The sequence below is a fragment of the Chelonoidis abingdonii genome, chromosome 2 (assembly GCF_003597395.2).
Source record: "Chelonoidis abingdonii isolate Lonesome George chromosome 2, CheloAbing_2.0, whole genome shotgun sequence".
Lineage (NCBI taxonomy): Eukaryota > Metazoa > Chordata > Testudines > Testudinidae > Chelonoidis > Chelonoidis abingdonii.
In genome coordinates, this window is record NC_133770.1 from 70,758,849 (window position 1) to 70,776,610 (window position 17,762).

At 37.9% G+C, this 17,762-nt stretch overlaps 1 protein-coding gene across 7 annotated transcripts in view; it reads right to left on the reverse strand.

Moving 5' to 3' along the window:
• TBC1D5 (TBC1 domain family member 5) overlaps positions 1-17,762 on the reverse strand; it is a 534,167-nt gene that overhangs the window by 443,814 nt on the left and 72,591 nt on the right. For 4 of the 7 annotated variants that reach the window (XM_075062443.1, XM_075062440.1, XM_075062439.1 and 1 more), the window contains exon 3: positions 16,095-16,166. The exons of the other annotated variants lie outside the window; for them this stretch is intronic. The gene's annotated coding sequence lies outside the window, so the exon portion shown is untranslated. The remainder of the gene's footprint in view (positions 1-16,094; positions 16,167-17,762) is intronic. 7 annotated transcript variants of the gene reach the window in all.

Sequence of the window (17,762 nt, forward strand, 5' to 3'; positions counted from 1 at the left end):
ATTTCACCAGGACATTGCAACAATGGAGAAACGCTATCAGGGCAAATGGAGCCCATCAATGCTTGCAGACTATTGCTGGACAGTGACAAGAGATGCTCCATTTAATGAATACAAGAGACAAGCCAAGAAGCGCCGAGCAGACACTGAATAGGACTAAACTATACACATAATAGTTTTTTGCCTTTAGTTTCAAGATCAATTTTATTTATATAACCCTTTTGCAGATATTTAAAGTGTTACATAAACAGGACAGGTGAAATATTATCATGTAAAGCAACCATAAACACATGAAAAGACCTAGGTTTACAATTTATGATTAAAACTCGACTATCTACACAATATACATAGATATAAAATGTAAAAACTTAAATATCTTAGAAACAGTAGCCAATCAATTGTTTTGTCATATTTGAATTCAGCACATCAAAATACATAATAAATACACATTTTATCTCTGAAGCAGACGACTTCTCAAAAATTGTAGACCAGAGTTATGCACCCACCTTATAGTAGCCCCATCTAAGTTGTATTTGCCTACTTTATTGATAAGAATATCATGTATATGTATATGTAATATGAGTATGTATATACACACACATATACACATACACTGCATATGCCAATTAATGTAACAAGGTCCTATACTAGACATATAAGTTTCATTTCATCAAGATTTGATTATGTCCCAAGTCCCAAAAAGAGGGTGCTTGATCCAAATCTCAATGAATTGAGTAAGTGTCTTCCCATTTACATCAATTGGAAATTTCTATCAGGCTTTAGTTTTGAGGATATATTCATTGTATTTTTATGACAACTATCACTCCTAACATCCTATATATCTTACAGGATTTTAAAAGGAAAAATATTAAAGCCAACATGATGTTGTATTAAAGACTAGAAATAGAAAGTCTCATTTAAAAGTGGATAATCATGGTATTTTTAAGGTTTAGTGAATATATATATCCTAAAGAATTAAAAGAAAACTGAGTACCACCTATTAATGTCCCACTTCTCCAGATGAGAAATTAAATTCTTTCCAATGCAAGTGGGCAAAAAGGATTACAAGATCCAGAAATGGAGTAAGAAGCTCACTAATATAGGTCTATTGAAGCTGTGAATGCAGAAACTTCCACACTTCAGCAGTCTATTATTTATATGACAGAATGAAGATCTGAAAACATGAAATATAACCTTAAATTATTCACTTATTCTTTTCACAAAAGAAGAAACCATCAATCTAACACTAACAGACTTCAACTATATTTCTAAAGGTTTCAGGAAAACTGCCTTATTTATCAAAACTTTATTCTCCCCTTTTGTTCATTAAATACTGTAGCTTTGCATTAAGGTCAAACAGTGTCAACCAATTACTGTTGCTGGAAAAGTCTTGCCTCCTTAATACTCAAACTAACCACAATACACAGTGAATTATTTTAATAGGCAAATTGAATGCTGTTTACCCAAAATTCATTTCAACTATAAAAATGTATTTTAAGGGTTTCTATCAACAATCAATTATAGTACTATTTATTATCAAAGCAGCATTAAACATGATTCTTACTTGTCTACTTAAATGCCAGGCTAAAACAAAAAAACAAACAAAAAATCAACAATACCTACTTTAGCATATTCAGCAATAGTCTCTTTTTAGTTCATACTAAAGAAATGCAACAAATATTATATGACCTAGAAAACGTAGTAAACTGAAAGGTAAAAAATGATTGTTCAAATTGTAAAAACAACATAGCATTCTGAAGAGATTATCAGTTTGGTATAAAAATATTTTGGATTCTACTTTTATAAATTTGGGGTTGGAGATGCAACACACAAAACTGAGAAAATACACAATAGCCTTTACCACTTTTTTATTTTGATCCTGCATTGTGATTTTCAGAGCTCCTATTTTGCACTGTATTTGTTAATATCTGGACACATCTGTGTTATTACATATTCAGCATTTAGTTTTCTCAGTACAGTATAATGAGAGGATCATGTGTCAGGGCTTCATGGAATATGGAAACTTTATAACCTATGTTATGGATGACTTAATTTCTTCCTTTCTGGGTTACCCCTGGCTGGCACTACAAACCACTATGCACAAAAAGAGTAATAAACTGTAATCTTGTGTACATGTTACATCAGCAGTTTTCAAACTTTTTGAGCTGAGCCCTATGCTTTGAGTTACACTTTTTAGTTGCGCCCCTACCCAACCCAGACAAAAATAGATACAATACCTGTCTCTCCTCCCTCGGGTTTTCAGGGTCAGGGAAGGAATGTATGACCGTCTCTGGGGACAAAGCCAGAGCTGGGTATGGAGGCTTCCAGAAACAGTGCAGTGAACGCAGATACTGACCCACAGGCTTGGTGGTCTGTTGAGGTGAGTCAGGCAGTGTAGGTGGTGCTCCCTTCCCATGCCCTGACACATGAGGCTATCCCGAGCCACCTGACGCTTGCCCTCCCCCAAACATTCCTGCGCACCCCCCAGTTTGAAAACCTCATATACCGTCAGTGAGCATGCAGTGCTATCTGTATGAAAACTTAATGCACAACCAGTAGAAAAATAATTATACTCTTAATACAACTGCAGGAAAGTAAAGTGCTTGTAATAGAAAAATGTGTATTTCCCTTCTCATTGAACTATTCATCTTCAGCACTTTGTGATTTCCTACCTACTACTGTAATTTACAAAGCCAACTGAATTTTCAGAATAAAAAGTAGTGCGTTAGTCAACGATTCTTTGTACAACCTTGAGTGCAATATTTAGCTTCCTGAGAGATGTAAATCAGAGTACAGTAGAGAGAAAGACAGGCTCTTATGCGATGAGGAAACCATCCTTGCGAAGATAAAGAGTAGACATTCTACTTTTTCTAGATACATCAGCTTCACTAGATAGCACTAACCTGCAGTGGAAGATTTGGAGGTAGGTTGCAAGATAAGGGAACAGGCTAGAGACGAGAAAAGCTGTTTTAATTATAGCTGGGAACAAAAAATGTGTTTAAGGAAGTCTACTGTATAATTACATTTGCAAATTTAGAAAGATGCCCAGAGGCTGGCTTGCAGCTATGAGCAACTAGTAACTCTATAGTTCGGCTACAGTAGTGGCTGACTCGAGCAGAAGACATCTTTCTGTGTAGTTGAACTGACTTTGATTAAGAAAAGGAAGGACTTCTACTGAAATCAGTAAGATTCTATGATGAGTCAGATTATACCTATTCTCAACAAGGTGTGTTTAGAGATTGTAAAACTACTTTAGGGAGACTTAAGTGCATTCATGTCCTAAAACCTGATATCTTCTGTGCTGAGTTCTAACAATGTTAAATATTTGGTAGTCTACTTAATGTACAAGGTATTTGGAGAATTCTTTTTCTGTGCTATCACACACCACCAGAATCTTTAACTATTAGGATGCTAATTCACAAATGAAATTGATTAATAAATTAACATTAATTTTTATACCAAGCCATTACTCTCACTTTGGCTTAACTGACCCAATTGGATGGGTGGAGTATATAATTTAATGGAACACAAGCTAAAATACAAATTAAATACATATTCCCAAACTTGGATTCAGAGCTGAAGTGATGTTGCATGCAAAAAACAAAGGGCCAAGGTCACCTACAAATTTAAATAGTGTCAATTTATAAAATGGCCTCAGGGATTAAATAAAGTTTTTAATAAGTAAAGAACTGATTATAAAACACTTCAGAAGCTTTAAAGGTGATCTCCACTATTGCATTGAATGCCCAAATCACTCAAAGAGAATCATTTATCATATTAGGTTAAAATGTACTGAAGGTAAGATTTGATATATTACTTTACATGTCAGAGTTAAAATTCATACTCAGTGCATGGTGCTGGAAGCAGTCTTCTTCTTGCAATCTCTTCTCCTAAATCCAAAATCTTGGCTTCAACAAAATACCTCAGATAAAGTCTATATGCTAACCATTTTTGGTATACCAAGACAATGCAACAGACTTGCATACAATCAACATACAAGAGAAGAGATAGAACTAAACAATTACTTAAACTGATATCATACGAACACAGAATTGCTGTTAAAAGCAATCCAGTAATAATGTTTAAATTCCTGCAATACAAATGTCAATACCCACTTGAGTCTAACTAAATAAGCCATCCTTTACTTTTGTGCTATACCTGTAACTAAGAGTTTATAGATTTGCTTTATGATACGCGCCAGCACTGAAGCCGAAAACTATTACAAGTATTACTGGTGTTTTTCTGACTTACCTGTCTATGAAAATACTGTAACGATGCATACTCAGAGTTGATCATATTTTGAATCTGTTAGCAGAGTTTAACCTTCTCTGATTCCATCAGTTCAAGTTACCATAACAAGCAAATAAAAATCTCCAAGATATATAGCTGAGACTACAACTAAAACAAAACATAATAAAATTTTGTGCTATGACATCAATTCACTTCATCTTACAATGTTTTTGTGAGAGGTTAGATTTTGATACATCAACTTAATAATGTAATAGCTAAAAGGTACAGCAATTAGGGTTTCTTTGACTATCAGTAAACCAATTCACATATCCATTTGACAAAGACGAAGTCTGAAGTGACTCAAACCCCAATATCAGAAATAAGACAGTTATGTATACTGTTTAACTATTCTATATTTGTCCACATGACAATAAAAATATCCTGAGATTTGATGCCACACTACTAGAATCCATTTAGAAATACCCTATTTTTCTTCTTTTTTGGAACAAGATCTAAACATTTACTATAGCATCGCAAACTTTTCTCTGTTTGAAACTTATACTAAACTAGGACTCAAAAAGGTGCCATTCTACTGGATATGGTTAGGAGTGGCTTCAATTTAATGTATTACAATTGCATTCTGTTACCTCCAAAGTGGTTTGGGTTTTTTTAAGTTTGATCGTCTTATTTGGAATTGAACAACGTTTGCGGGTCTTCAAACTCTCAATATTTTCTCAGAGTAACAACAAAGGTATTTAGTCTTTATATACTTAAAATAGAAACACAGGCATGGATTGAAAAGACTGAGTTGTACAGCAAAGGACTAATTTGAAACAGGTAAGCGAAGGTTCATAGGCGCAAATCAAAACCCGTAATATCAATTGTAACTCAAAATGAAAATTGGTTTTGATAGGCATTTCAGATGTGGGACAAGATAGAATTTTTGTGTAACAAATTCTGGTTTGAGTTCTGGGAAGAGGGGTTAATTGGACTTTAAAAGCAAGTCAAATTTGTTATTTTTTGCCATATATTTTCACATCTACTTGGTATTCCAGTTGTGCACATTTTGCTTTCCAAGTGATCAAAACGATTTTTTGGAAATCAGTTTAAGTGAGGGCTAGCCCAGACAATGGACATTTAAAAAAAATAATAATAAAATAAAAAAAAAAAACACTGACATTTTGGTTTTCCCCCATCTTTACAGGAACTTTTGTATTGGAAAGCATATAGGAACCTCTTCCTGAGACTTACCGTCTGTTGCCTTTCTTCAAAAATAGCAGCTGTACATGCTGATTTGGTCCAAATGTATCTACTGTACATATTGCAGTCTAGCAATTTGAGCTACTCCCTTCAGGAGCTTACAGAGAACGGAGTATTTTTGCTAAAATATTTACCTTCCTTGAAGAACAAAAGTAATCTTCTACTTCAAGGGTTTCACAACAAGATACAAGAAGGCTGGCAAATAGATCCACACTATCTACTCCTATGAACAAGCCACCCTCTTGCTTCAGCTCATGAAATATGGCAAAGACTTTCAGGCATCTCAAAATTGATTTTTAAAGGAAAATTAGGTTTTATAACGGAGCTTTTCCCTAGATAACTCTTCCTTTCTAGTATGTATGATTCCAAACCTGTACATCTAGGAAACATTTCCCAAATTACAGCAGATTTAACTGAATAGAAAAAAAAAAAATCACAAGAGAAAAAAGGGAAGAAGGTAGGCCAAGAATAATTTCGGTGGCCATTACATAAAGCAAGTGGAAAACCTTTCACACAAGTAGAAAAAGGAAAAGCAGAAAAACCTTTCAAGAGACCATCATTTAAGCAAGAACTTTGGTGTACCAGAACACTTTAGATCAGTACTGTCAGAATGCTTCTAACCTAAAGCAAGAGTTTTTTTCACTGACTTCAAAAATGAAAATCTTCAATATATACCACACCACCGATCATAATCTGAATTTGCTGCTACAGGAAAGGTACATGAAGCAATGCATAATCTCAGACCATGATTTCAAGTGCAACGGATCTAATTCTCTTTTGAAACGTCATTGCAACATTTTGTTTCCCCACGTTAACTGCAGCACACACCTAGTATTATTCCTCTGGAGCATCTCTCATGTATATATATATATATATCTAGAAGAAAACTAAATATGAATTTTCCTACCTTCACCCACAGGGTCTAACCTGACCATGAAAACTTAATAGGTGACTGACAGCTTAAATCTACAGTCTGGATATACACCTAGAACTGCTGAAACTACATGATCACGGGTGTTTCCATGACTAGTATATATTTGAACAAGATGGATAGAAGTATCAACAGTTCTCCTTGACAGTAAACCCTCTTTGTCGCTACATAGTCATACCACTGAGACCAAATATTCTTGCTATAGAAAAAAAAAATCCAATTATTTTAGGGAATAAGACTGCAAAAATTCAGTGTATTTACATGGTTACAGATTTCTAGACTTGGATAACTTTCTAATCAAACAGAGAAATATGATCCTCCTAGAGTTGTGCATGCATGAAACAGAAGCAAAGTGACCACATTTTGAATAGACAGGACTGGAAGCTCTTAAATTGCTCACAAAATGTGAATTGTAAGACACTATACTGTTTCACTACTGTATAATGCACCAAAACTCAATTAAGGCAAAATAAGGGAGAGGACAGACATCATTTGAGGGATGTCATTTTAAATTTATCATGAATAACAAATCAGCCATTTCTATTGTGGGCTTTAGAGAAGAATTTTTGGCATCCTTTGCCAATGTCACTAAAACCAGCTACATACTGTACTTTGTGCTCTTGGAATATTTATTATCTTATATCTATATTATATACACTGAAGCGATGAGCTCTACAGGAGTTACTGGGACTTAACATCTGCTAAAATTTAGATAGAAACAATTTTGTTTTCTGTGACCTTACGAACATCCCACCCCACCAGAGGACAAACGGCTCACTGGTATCAGGTAGTGAGTTTCAGTTGGCTTGCCCAGTTCAGTACCCCAATTCACTTATGTTACAGTCTGTATCTAAGGTACCATTGTAAAACCAATAATTCACTGATTATTAATATTCTTGCATGGTGTATGTATGTTAAGAGCCTAAAGGAATGAACAAATGTGAAAGAAATATGGGACTAAAATGCATTTGAAGCAGACAAGTCTGGAGAACGAGTAAACAGTTTTTTTTCCAGACAAAGGAAAGGCTGATGCTTCCATCCAGATGCAAACACAATCAAGTGGCCATTGGCCGGAATGTCAGAAGCAGCAGAGACAGATCAATTTTCACTGTAGAAAGCACCAGGACGGAGGAACCAGCATAGAACTTTCCCCATCTGACTCCATGGTACTTATCTCACAGCAAAGGCACTGGACTTGGAGAAAGATACATTTAAGATGTTCACTGGACTACAAAAGAGATGGACAAAGAACCTCAAGTTCTCTTTCAGCTAAGGAAGCTGAACTGAGCATTTTGGACTTTGTGGGAGAGACTAACCAAGAGGGTAGTCTAGCCATCTTGCTGGAGGGAGGTGTGGTAATAATTTTACCTTGAAACAAGACTGTAGTTTTGTGATGTTTTGGTAAGTAGAAAGTGATTTTCATTTCTACTTGTTTGTAACCATTCCAGATTTTATCCCTCGTACTTGAACTTATGCAAACCCTCTCTCTTTTTGATTAAATACATTTGTTTCACTTTCGCTCTAGATCAACCCAATGCTGTGTTTGACTTGAAGTGATTATTAACTCCAGTAAAAGCAACAAGCTGCTGTGCTTTTGTCTCTTTAAAAGAACAACAGACATTATTACTTCTCAGTGTTCTAAGGGAGGACTGGACATCTCAGGACAGTTGGTTCTGGGGAAATTAGAAATTGTCGTTGTGCTGTGGTCTCTTGACTAGAGGAACCAAGGTTGGTGGAAGACCATAGTGCGACTGTGGTGTAACAAGCAGACTGCTGGAGTCAGACTTGCTGAACCAGGGCTGTTCAACATATAGACACTTAGTGCACGCTTATAGGCCAGCTGAGAGCATCTAGACAAGGAGGTTCAGCAGCAGAACATTTTAAGGCACTCAAGGTTACAGGACAAGTAGTGACAACCTCCCACTGGCCTGGACTGCATCCCAGAAGGTGACATTTTCCAAATGTGCATTTGAAAAAAAGTTTAACGATACAATAAAAGATATATAAGCATAACAGACAAAAATAAATGATCTAATAAGCTTCTTAGGAAACTGACAGTTGCATACAGTAGCTACACAGGTTACTCTTTTATCCACAAGTGAATTAATCCATACTGCAAAAGTTTCTAGTCCGACCATTCCTCAAGAGATGCAAGCTAAACACAATGACGTGTCTCAACATTTATGAAGGATACTTGCATTTGGAAAAACTAAAATCCATTAAATTACTCTCAAAAGCTCTTAATTATTAAACATCCATTTTTTTCTTTTCTCGTAAATTAACTCCACAAATGTCAAAGAGCATATAATATTATCTAAATTCAAAGAAAAACAAAATACACAGTGTATGCAACATAGTAATAGACAGACAACTTCATTAGTCTGTAGCATACGACATCCATAGACTATTATCATAATAAATGGGGGAAGTAGGTGAGATTCTGTCAACAGTAAGGTCTGGAAAAAAAAGCTTCATCTGTATGACAAATATGTCTTCCTTAAACATACATAGGTCATGCTGACATTCAAAATCTACACATAGAATAATTTTCTTCCTTTCATCTGTTCTCTTTTCAAGTTTAACAGATTTTTTGCTACTTTGCAACAAAAATTATCTTAATTTATTAAAGATACATAGTGTATGATTTAGTTTTTTAATATAGAGGAGTTAAATTTGCCAATATTAACAGGTAAAAGCCCAGCTGAACTAACTCATTATCTTCTGCACTTCTGCCACCAAAGTAACAATGTAAAATAGAAACCTTTGTTGTCAAGCATACAATTTTAAAAGTCTTTGTCAGGATCTGTGACTCCTGTTAGTGTACCCATGCAAGTAACACACAGGGGTTCAAATTATTTCAGTTCTGTAGCTGACATGCTGTCATAAGCATAATTCCTAATTCTGAACCTTAGAGCCCAAAATGTGGGTGCCTGCATGAAACCTCCAAGCTTAATTACCAGCTTGGGTCTTATAGCGCTGCCACCAGCCAAAATGCCATGTGCTTTGGCTCACTTCCTGGTCTCCCTAGAAAACCTTCCCTGGGGACCCCAAGCTCAGATGCCTGAGTCTTATCACAAAGGGAAATAACCCCCTCTCCCCTTGTCTTCTCTTTTACTCTCCTCCCCAGGCTTCCCTTTCCGTGTGTTTTATCCTGGAAGAGTTACTGTGACTAAACTTCCTTGAATTACAAAACAGAGAGGCAATTTTACCTTACCCCCTCCTTCTTTTTCCCCCTCCCAGTCTTTTCCCTGAGAGAGAGACCGTAATATCCTGGCATGGGTTTTCTATCCCCTAGAGCCTCACTTGAGAAAAGAAAAATCCAAACAGGTTTTAAAAAGAAAAAGCTTATAACAAAAGAAAGAAAAGACATAAAAATGCGCCTCTGTATTCAATATAACAATATAACCAGGGTCAATCCTAAAGACAAATATGAACAAACAGCCTTTATTCAAGAAAGAAATTACAATTTTAAACATTCCAGAAACTACACACATGTAAATACAAAAAAAACAATAAAAGCCTATTGTTTTTCTACCTTTGTACTCACAACTTGGAAACTGAAGTTTAGAAGCTTGAAGATAGAAAGATCCCTCTCATAGCCGAGAGATAGACCCGAAACACCGACAAAGGGACACACACCCAAACATTCCCTCCGTGAGCTTTTAAAATCTTGTTTCCTGATTGGTCCTCTGATGAGGTGTTTGGTTCCCTTTGTTAACCCGTTACAGGTGAAAGAAACATTAACCCATAGCTATCTGTTTATGACACATGCAAACCACCATTTCATGGGGATCAAACTATACATATGATGGTGTGTTCAAGCTGCAAAGTAAGCTTTCAATATCAGAAAGAAGCAGCTTTATATTGCATGCTTTATATTGTCCTTTTTGTAGTGTGCTTAGCTTGTAAATTCTACATTATGAGATAAGATCAATCAGAAGAAACAGCTCTAACTGTGATCCATATGCAATAAAAGTTGTAATCAATTCTTTAAAGCAAGTTAAAATATTGTCATATTTATCAATAAAAATGGCAGCTAGTTTATAGATATGAGGTCTCTCACAATTCAAAACATGTAACATAACAAATATTTACCCAATTTAAACAATTGTCTGAATGTATATAAATAATGGGAATTTGTGGGCTACTGAAATAGAAAACAGGATTACAAAGCAGCATAAGAGGCTTTTATAACTTTCACAAACCTGAGAATTCTGTAAAAATATTTAAACAAGAAATGTTCCTCAAGAGACAGTGGGTAAATTCCTCAGAAGCACTCAAATTATAAATTTTTTAAACAAATCTGCAGAGTCAGAATAATCAGTATCACTCAGTATCTAGATGCCCCATTTTCTTGACCCTCATCAGTCTAAGCATTGACCTGGGTTATTCCTGCTGCATTGCTGGATGAGCTAACAATGGATGAAGATGACGTATCCAGGCTGGTTTCATCTACCATTCAGCTGCTTTCAACACAGTTAATTATGAGGTTTTCACCACACACATGCAGTCTTCAGCAGAAGTTGATGGCATTACTCTTAAATGAATTCATTCTTCTCTCAACCAAATCCCAGACGGTAATATTGGGCAACTGTACATCTACCACAAGAGCAACCACATGGTGTTGTACAATCTTCCACCTGTCCTCTCGCTTGTTCAATAGGTATTAGTGAGGAAACACGGGTTGTAGCATCTTTAGCAATTTGATGACACTTATCTGTGTTCTAATCTCCTCTTACCCAGATGCTGGTACTGAATTGACTTCCTTCTCCACTGTCTGGAGGAGATTTGGGCATGGATAAAGAAACCGGCAGAGATTCAATTCAGGTAAGACAAATGTGATGGGGTGGATTGAAGAATACAACCTGAAGATAAGGCAAAAATTGTACCTGTCCATCCATTGGAGATGTCTTCCCACCAATTTTTGCTCAAGACTCTTGCCCACATGCTCAGGGTTTAACTGATCGCCATATTTGGGGTTGAGAAGGAATTTTGCTCCAGGGCAGATCGGCAGAGGCCCTGCAGGTTTTTCACCTTCCTCTGCAGCTTGGGGCATGCGTCACTTGCTGGAGGATTCTCTGCAGAGGTCTTCAAACCACAATTTGAGGACTTCAATAACTCAGACATAGGTTAGGGGTTTGTTACAGGAGTGGGTGGGTGAGATTCTGTGGCCTGCATTGTGCAAGAGGTCAGACTAGATGATCATAATGGTCTCTTCTGACCTTAAAGTCTATGAGTCTATGTCTGGAAACTAGGAATCCAACTAGACTCCACAGTTTTGGTCTGGACATATCACTTTCAATGGTTAGCTTTCTATTATTTGCAGTTTGTTAGAAGTTGTCTCTCTCATGACTGTCACCACTTCATCTTAATGACTCCTTGAATATATGTAGTAACTACTATGCTATCGAAAAATACAAGGGGATAGAGAATTGTTGTGACACTGTTTTCCCAGACCCCAAGAAGATACGTGTACTCTGTTACCTTGAACAAAGCTTGTCTATTTTGCTAAACAGAAGTTGGTCAATATAAAGTATTAAGACTCACTTACCTTTGTACCCTTACGGATGGATACTCTAACACTTGACTTGCAGCTACAAGAGATGTTAAGAGTAACAAGAAGGGTTTCTTCAGGTAGTTAGCAAAACAAGAAGGAAGTCAAGGAAAATGTAGGCCCCTTATTGAATGAGGGAGCAAACCCGCGCGGTGACACCGAGGATGTGGAAAAGCTAATGTACTCAATGATGTTTTTGCCTACTGTCTTCAAAACAAAGTCAGTCCCAAAGTGCCGCACTGGCAGCACAGTATCGGGGAGAAGGTGACCAGATCCTCTTGGAGAAAGAAGTGTTCAGGACTATTAGAAAAACTGGCTGGAGCCACGACGTCCATGGGGCCGAATGCGCTGCATCCGAGGGTGCTAAAGGATTTGGCGGATGTGACTGCAGAGCCCATTGGCACAGGACGTCGCTAGGGGTTTTAATGCCCTAGGCACCACGGCAATTTCGCGCCTCTGGCGCACTCTCCCGCAGCCTCCCGGTGGAGGCTGCAGCAGTCATGGTGCAGACGGTCGGCTGTCCACCCACGGCTCCGGTGGAGTTGCCGCAGAGTGCCCTGAGTGAGGTCCACCGAGCCAGCGCAAGCAGCGAGGCCGTCCCAGAGCACGACTGCAGCAGCTCCACCAAGCCACCTGCCGCCTCCTTGGCAAACGCCACCACCACCAATAATCCTGGCGCCCTACGGCGATTGCCTAGGCCGCCTAAATGAAAGTGCCGGCCCTGATTGCCATTCTTTGAAAACTTCATGGCAATCGAGGGAGGTCCCTGGATTGACTGGAAAAGGCTATCTAGTGCCCATCTTTAAAACAAGGGAAGGAGAGATCGCGGGAACTACAGGCCAGTCAGCCTCATCACCTCAGTCCCTGAAAAATCATGGAAGGCAGGTCTCAAAAGAATCAATTCTGAGTATTGGAGGGGGAAGTGATCAGGAACAGTCAGATTGGAATTCATCAAGGACAAAGTCATGTCTGACAACCTAATTGTCGTTCTATGAGGAGATAATTGGATCTGTGATGGAGGAAAACAAGTGATGTTTCCTGACAATGGTCTACCTTGGTCTAGTTGGCAAGCCGTTTCAAGCAGAAGTGGCCCCAAGGGTCGGTTTTGTTCAATATCTTCATTAATGATCTGGAGGCTGCCCGCGGACCTGCACACTTCAAGCCAAATTCAGCAGGATACAACTGGGAGGAGTGGCAGATACGCTGGCGGTGCGGATAGGATACACGAGGGATCTAGACAATTGAGGATTGGGCCAAAAGAAACCTGAATGAGGTTCAACAAGACAAGTGCAGAGCCCTGCACTTTAGGACGGAAAGAATCCATTCACTGTTACAAGACTAAGGGACTGAAGGCTTAGGAAGCAGTTCTGAAGAAAGGACCTAGGTTACGTGGATGAAAAGCTAGATAGAGTCAACAGTGTGGCCGCGCTTGTTGCCAAAAAAGCTAATGCATTTTGGGCTGTATAAGTAAGGGCATTGCCAACAGATTGAGGGACGTGATCATTCCCCTCTATTCGACATTGGTGAGGCCTCATCTGGAGTGCTGTGTCCAGTTTTGGGCCCCACACTACAAGAAGGATGTGGAAAAATTGGAAAAAAAAAGAGTCCAGTGGAGGGCAACAAAAAATGATTAGGGGGCTGGAGCACATGACTTATGAGAAGAGGCTGAGGGAACTGGGATTGTTTAGTCTGCAGAAGAGAAGAATGAGGGAGGATTTGATAGCTATTTCAACTATCTGAAAGGGGGTTCCAAAGAGGATGGATCTAGACTGTTCTCAGTGGTACCTGATGACAGAACAAGGAGTAATGGTCTCAAGTTGCAGTGGGGGAGGTTTAGGAAAAACTTTTTCACTAGGAGGGTGGTAAAGCACTGGAATGGGTTACCTAGGGAGGTGGTGGACTCTCCTTCCTTAGAAGTTTTTAATGTCAGGCTTGACAAAGGCCTGGCTGGGATGATTTAGTTGGGAATTGGTCCTGCTTTGAGCAGGGAGTTGGACTAGATGACCTCCTGAGGTCCCTTCCAATCCTGATATTCTATGCTCAATTTGGAGCTACATCTGAAATCCATTCAAAAGATAAGACTAGTACAGAACATGGAGTTGGCTAATTAAGCAGAATGTCCAACTATATATTCAACCAGTACTACATGTGCCACACTGGCTGCTTGTTGGTTTCCAGATGAAAATAAATGTTGAAATTTACCTATAAAATTCTAAATGTTTTAGGACCTTCCTGTCTAAGAGGTCATATCTCTCTCCCTTATTGCCATAGTTAAGATCTACCGAGGTACTTCATCTCAGCACACAAGGAGGATCAGTTCCTTGAAAGCCACTTTCCTTTGGAATGCACTCCACTTACGATCCGAAATAGCCCAAATCTATTTGTCTGGTGGCTATGCTGTAGAGTTCCTGTTTTTAAGATCAGCAAAGAGTCCTGTGGCACCTTATAGACTCACAGATGCATCCGACGAAGTGGGTATTCACCCACAAAGGCTCATGCTCCAATACGTCTGAGATTCTATAAGGTGCCACAGGACTCTTTGCTGCTTTTACAGATCCAGACTAAAACAGCTATCCCTCTGATACTTGTTTTTAAGATGGAGGTTGAGGAAATAAATACTCTCCAAGAAATGATGTATAAGAAAGGCGTGCAATTTCTTTTTAATCTGTTTTGTGCTGTATGGCTATTCAACTACTATATGTTGTGGGCTGCATTTTGTTTTTCTTTTCATATTGTTATATTGATTTTATTGTGTTTTTGATCAACTGTCCAAAGCAAGATAAATAATTCCTGTCTTTCTAAATCTGAATGAATATATAAATGTTCAAAAGATGAATTTAAAAATTCAGCTAGAAATCCTAATTTAGAAGTGATGAAATTTAAACCATCACTACAATTAGTACCAATTAGTACTCATATCAATCATCCCACAAGGAATACTAAGGAGCAAATAAGCAACAGAAAAAAGCCACCTTCACATACCAGGCACTGTCTCCCCTAGGTGAAGACTGAGGCCCAGCAAATTAGTGGGATGGTGTGGAGACATTAGCACTGCCATTGTAAATTCTGTTCTGTTCCATAAGAAGCAGTCAAAGTGGTAGACGCGAAGATACTGTGGTGATGAGGGTGGTATAACTAGTTATATACACAACAGAATATTTTCCCCATACTCTTACTTTCTGAGAAGCGTGTTTGGTTTATTATGTTAGAAGGGATTCACAGAGATGGACTCATTACAAATAGCACAGTGGTGGATCAACAATGGCCTGAGTATGCATGCATGAAGCCATACATTGCTCTAGTCTGAGTGTTGGGATGCACAAAACCTAGAGAAATTTACACAGTGACATTTTTAAAATGTCTGGAAGAAGTCTGTTCCTAGAGTGTTCTCATTCCAAGTAATTTTTATTTAAGACCTTATTCTATAGTTCAGTGGCAATGTTTCCTAAGCGAGTTCTGAAGATCAAATGGGTCCCAGCTACGGAGTAGGAGTCCCATCACAGTAGTAGGAAGCAAGGCAAACTAAGTCCAATTTAAGATAGTGTCCTTGAGCATGTAACTGGAGTTGTTTGAGTTTTCAAATGCCAGGTAGTTAATTGCTTTAACTTATTTGCAGAAAATGAAAACGGTTTGCAAATTCACAAATATATTTCACAAAGAGTACACCTTAATACAGTGGATATTTTCCTTACCATAGTCTGTCTCAAAGTTTAACATACCAATGAGATACTTATTAATAAGAGTTTTCTATCACTATAATTTCCCCAAGCACCCAACCACCACCTTTTCCCAAACAGAAGACTGAAAATAAGAATTTTCATAGACATCTGGGACTTTTTCCTATATACAGTTAAAGGCTACAAAAATATGTCAAACATATGCTTGCATTACCCTTTATCTACCAGTAAGATGATAACTGAATTTATTTTTGTTTTATTTGGTATAAAATGGTCTTTTATTGCTATGTTCTGTTTGTGGACAAATGTTCTTATTTCATCAGTTCTAAGGTAACTTTTATTGTTATTTATCATTAATAAAAGCAATACATGCAATACAGTGCAAGTCTCTTATAATTATAAATTATAAATAAAAAATAGAACCATAAGCAGAGTTTCACCTTACCAAGAGCAGACCAAATGAGGCAAAAGATCTCTGGTTTCACCTTAAGAAATGTGTTCAGTCCCTTCTTCACCCCTAAAGTTAAAGATATGATAGCAGTTTTAACTTCACACCTACTGGAATGCAGTTGTAAGCAAGACCGGCGTATTTTCTATTCATTCCAAGAGGGAGCTGCTGCAGCAAGATCAGGAAACTGGGATTCTTTTTTAATCCCAAAAAGTGGGATACTGGGGAGGAATATTCTACTTCCCCACTCAGCAACATTAGGGAAGAGGATGAGGAGGGGAATGCAATAACCCTTCTAAAAGGTAGGTGGTGGTAACTACAGCTGACCAGAGGATGACAGTTCATTTTTCAGCAACTTTCAAGATTTCAAAATTTGTTTTCATTCTGCCATTGAATAAAAAAACATAGACATGTCACATTATAGCCTGCCAGCAAGGGTACTGGCCTGGGATGTGGGAGGCCCAGGATCAGGTCTCTTCCTTCCTTGTGTAGAGTAGAGTTTTTCCATCCCAATAAGGGAGAAAAGGGACTTGAACACCTGGATCTCCTACATCCCAGGCCAATACCCTAACCACTCAGCCAGTCAGTCAGTCTCTCTGCTAAAGCTTTCCCAGTGAAGGTTTTGTGGAAAATGTAGTTTCACTGAATCAGCATCTTTTGCCAAATTGGCAACAGAGATGTCAGTCAGTTTCTGCTGTGGAAGACCGGAAGGATGCAATTAGGATGGGGAACACACACAGACTCCTACGCTCTGTGCAACCTTCCTGAATAGTTTTATGCCAGGGACAGGGTGAAGATATGCTAGAGAATCTAAACACCAAAGGCTTAGAGAACTTGGAGGAAGCACAGACTTATTCAAGACACGGGCTCACTTATCAAAATTAGCAGTAGTGTAGTAATTCTTTAATAGTCATGTTAAAAGACTATAGACTGGATTTCCAAAAGAGCACACCTCCTATTTAGGCACCTGAAAGGAGTGGCCAGATTTTCAAAACTGCTCAGCTCTCAATCAAGATTGGATCAAACTGCACTGTGAGGTTTTAAACAAATGTTCCTAAGGCTGGAAAAATTCAATAGGAGCCACCAGTACACTAAAGTCACACATTTTTATCTTGAAAGTAAAATGATTTCAGTCTTTTCAAGTAGAACTAGTCAAGTTTGCCAGGCAATATCATAAATGTGTCAACAGAAATGATTTGCACTGCATCATGTCAATTCTTTTAAGTCTAGCAAAAAGTATCTGGCCGTATTTGCTAAAGGAAATCCTATCAAAAATCATCTACAGCGTGTCCATTTGTTGAGGGAAAAGAAGGAAGAGGAGTTTCCAAAATACAGTTTTAAAGTATAATTATTAAATGCAGCAAACTTCTGGAATTAAAGGACTTCTAAAATCACAATTGCAAGCAGTTAAGACATAAGAGGAACTAACTCTTATGACACAAGTTAAATGAATGGGACTAAATGCTTCTAATACTTTTCTAAGATAGATGATGAAATGCAAATGTCAAAAACTGATCTCAAATTGACCCACTAGAAATATCTAGAAACAAAATCTAATGAGGTTTTTATAAATAAAAATGTAAACCAATAGAAATGGTTTGTACTACATCATGTCGACTGAAGTTCAGAGTTTTTTCATAGCAAATTATCTGACCATATTTACTA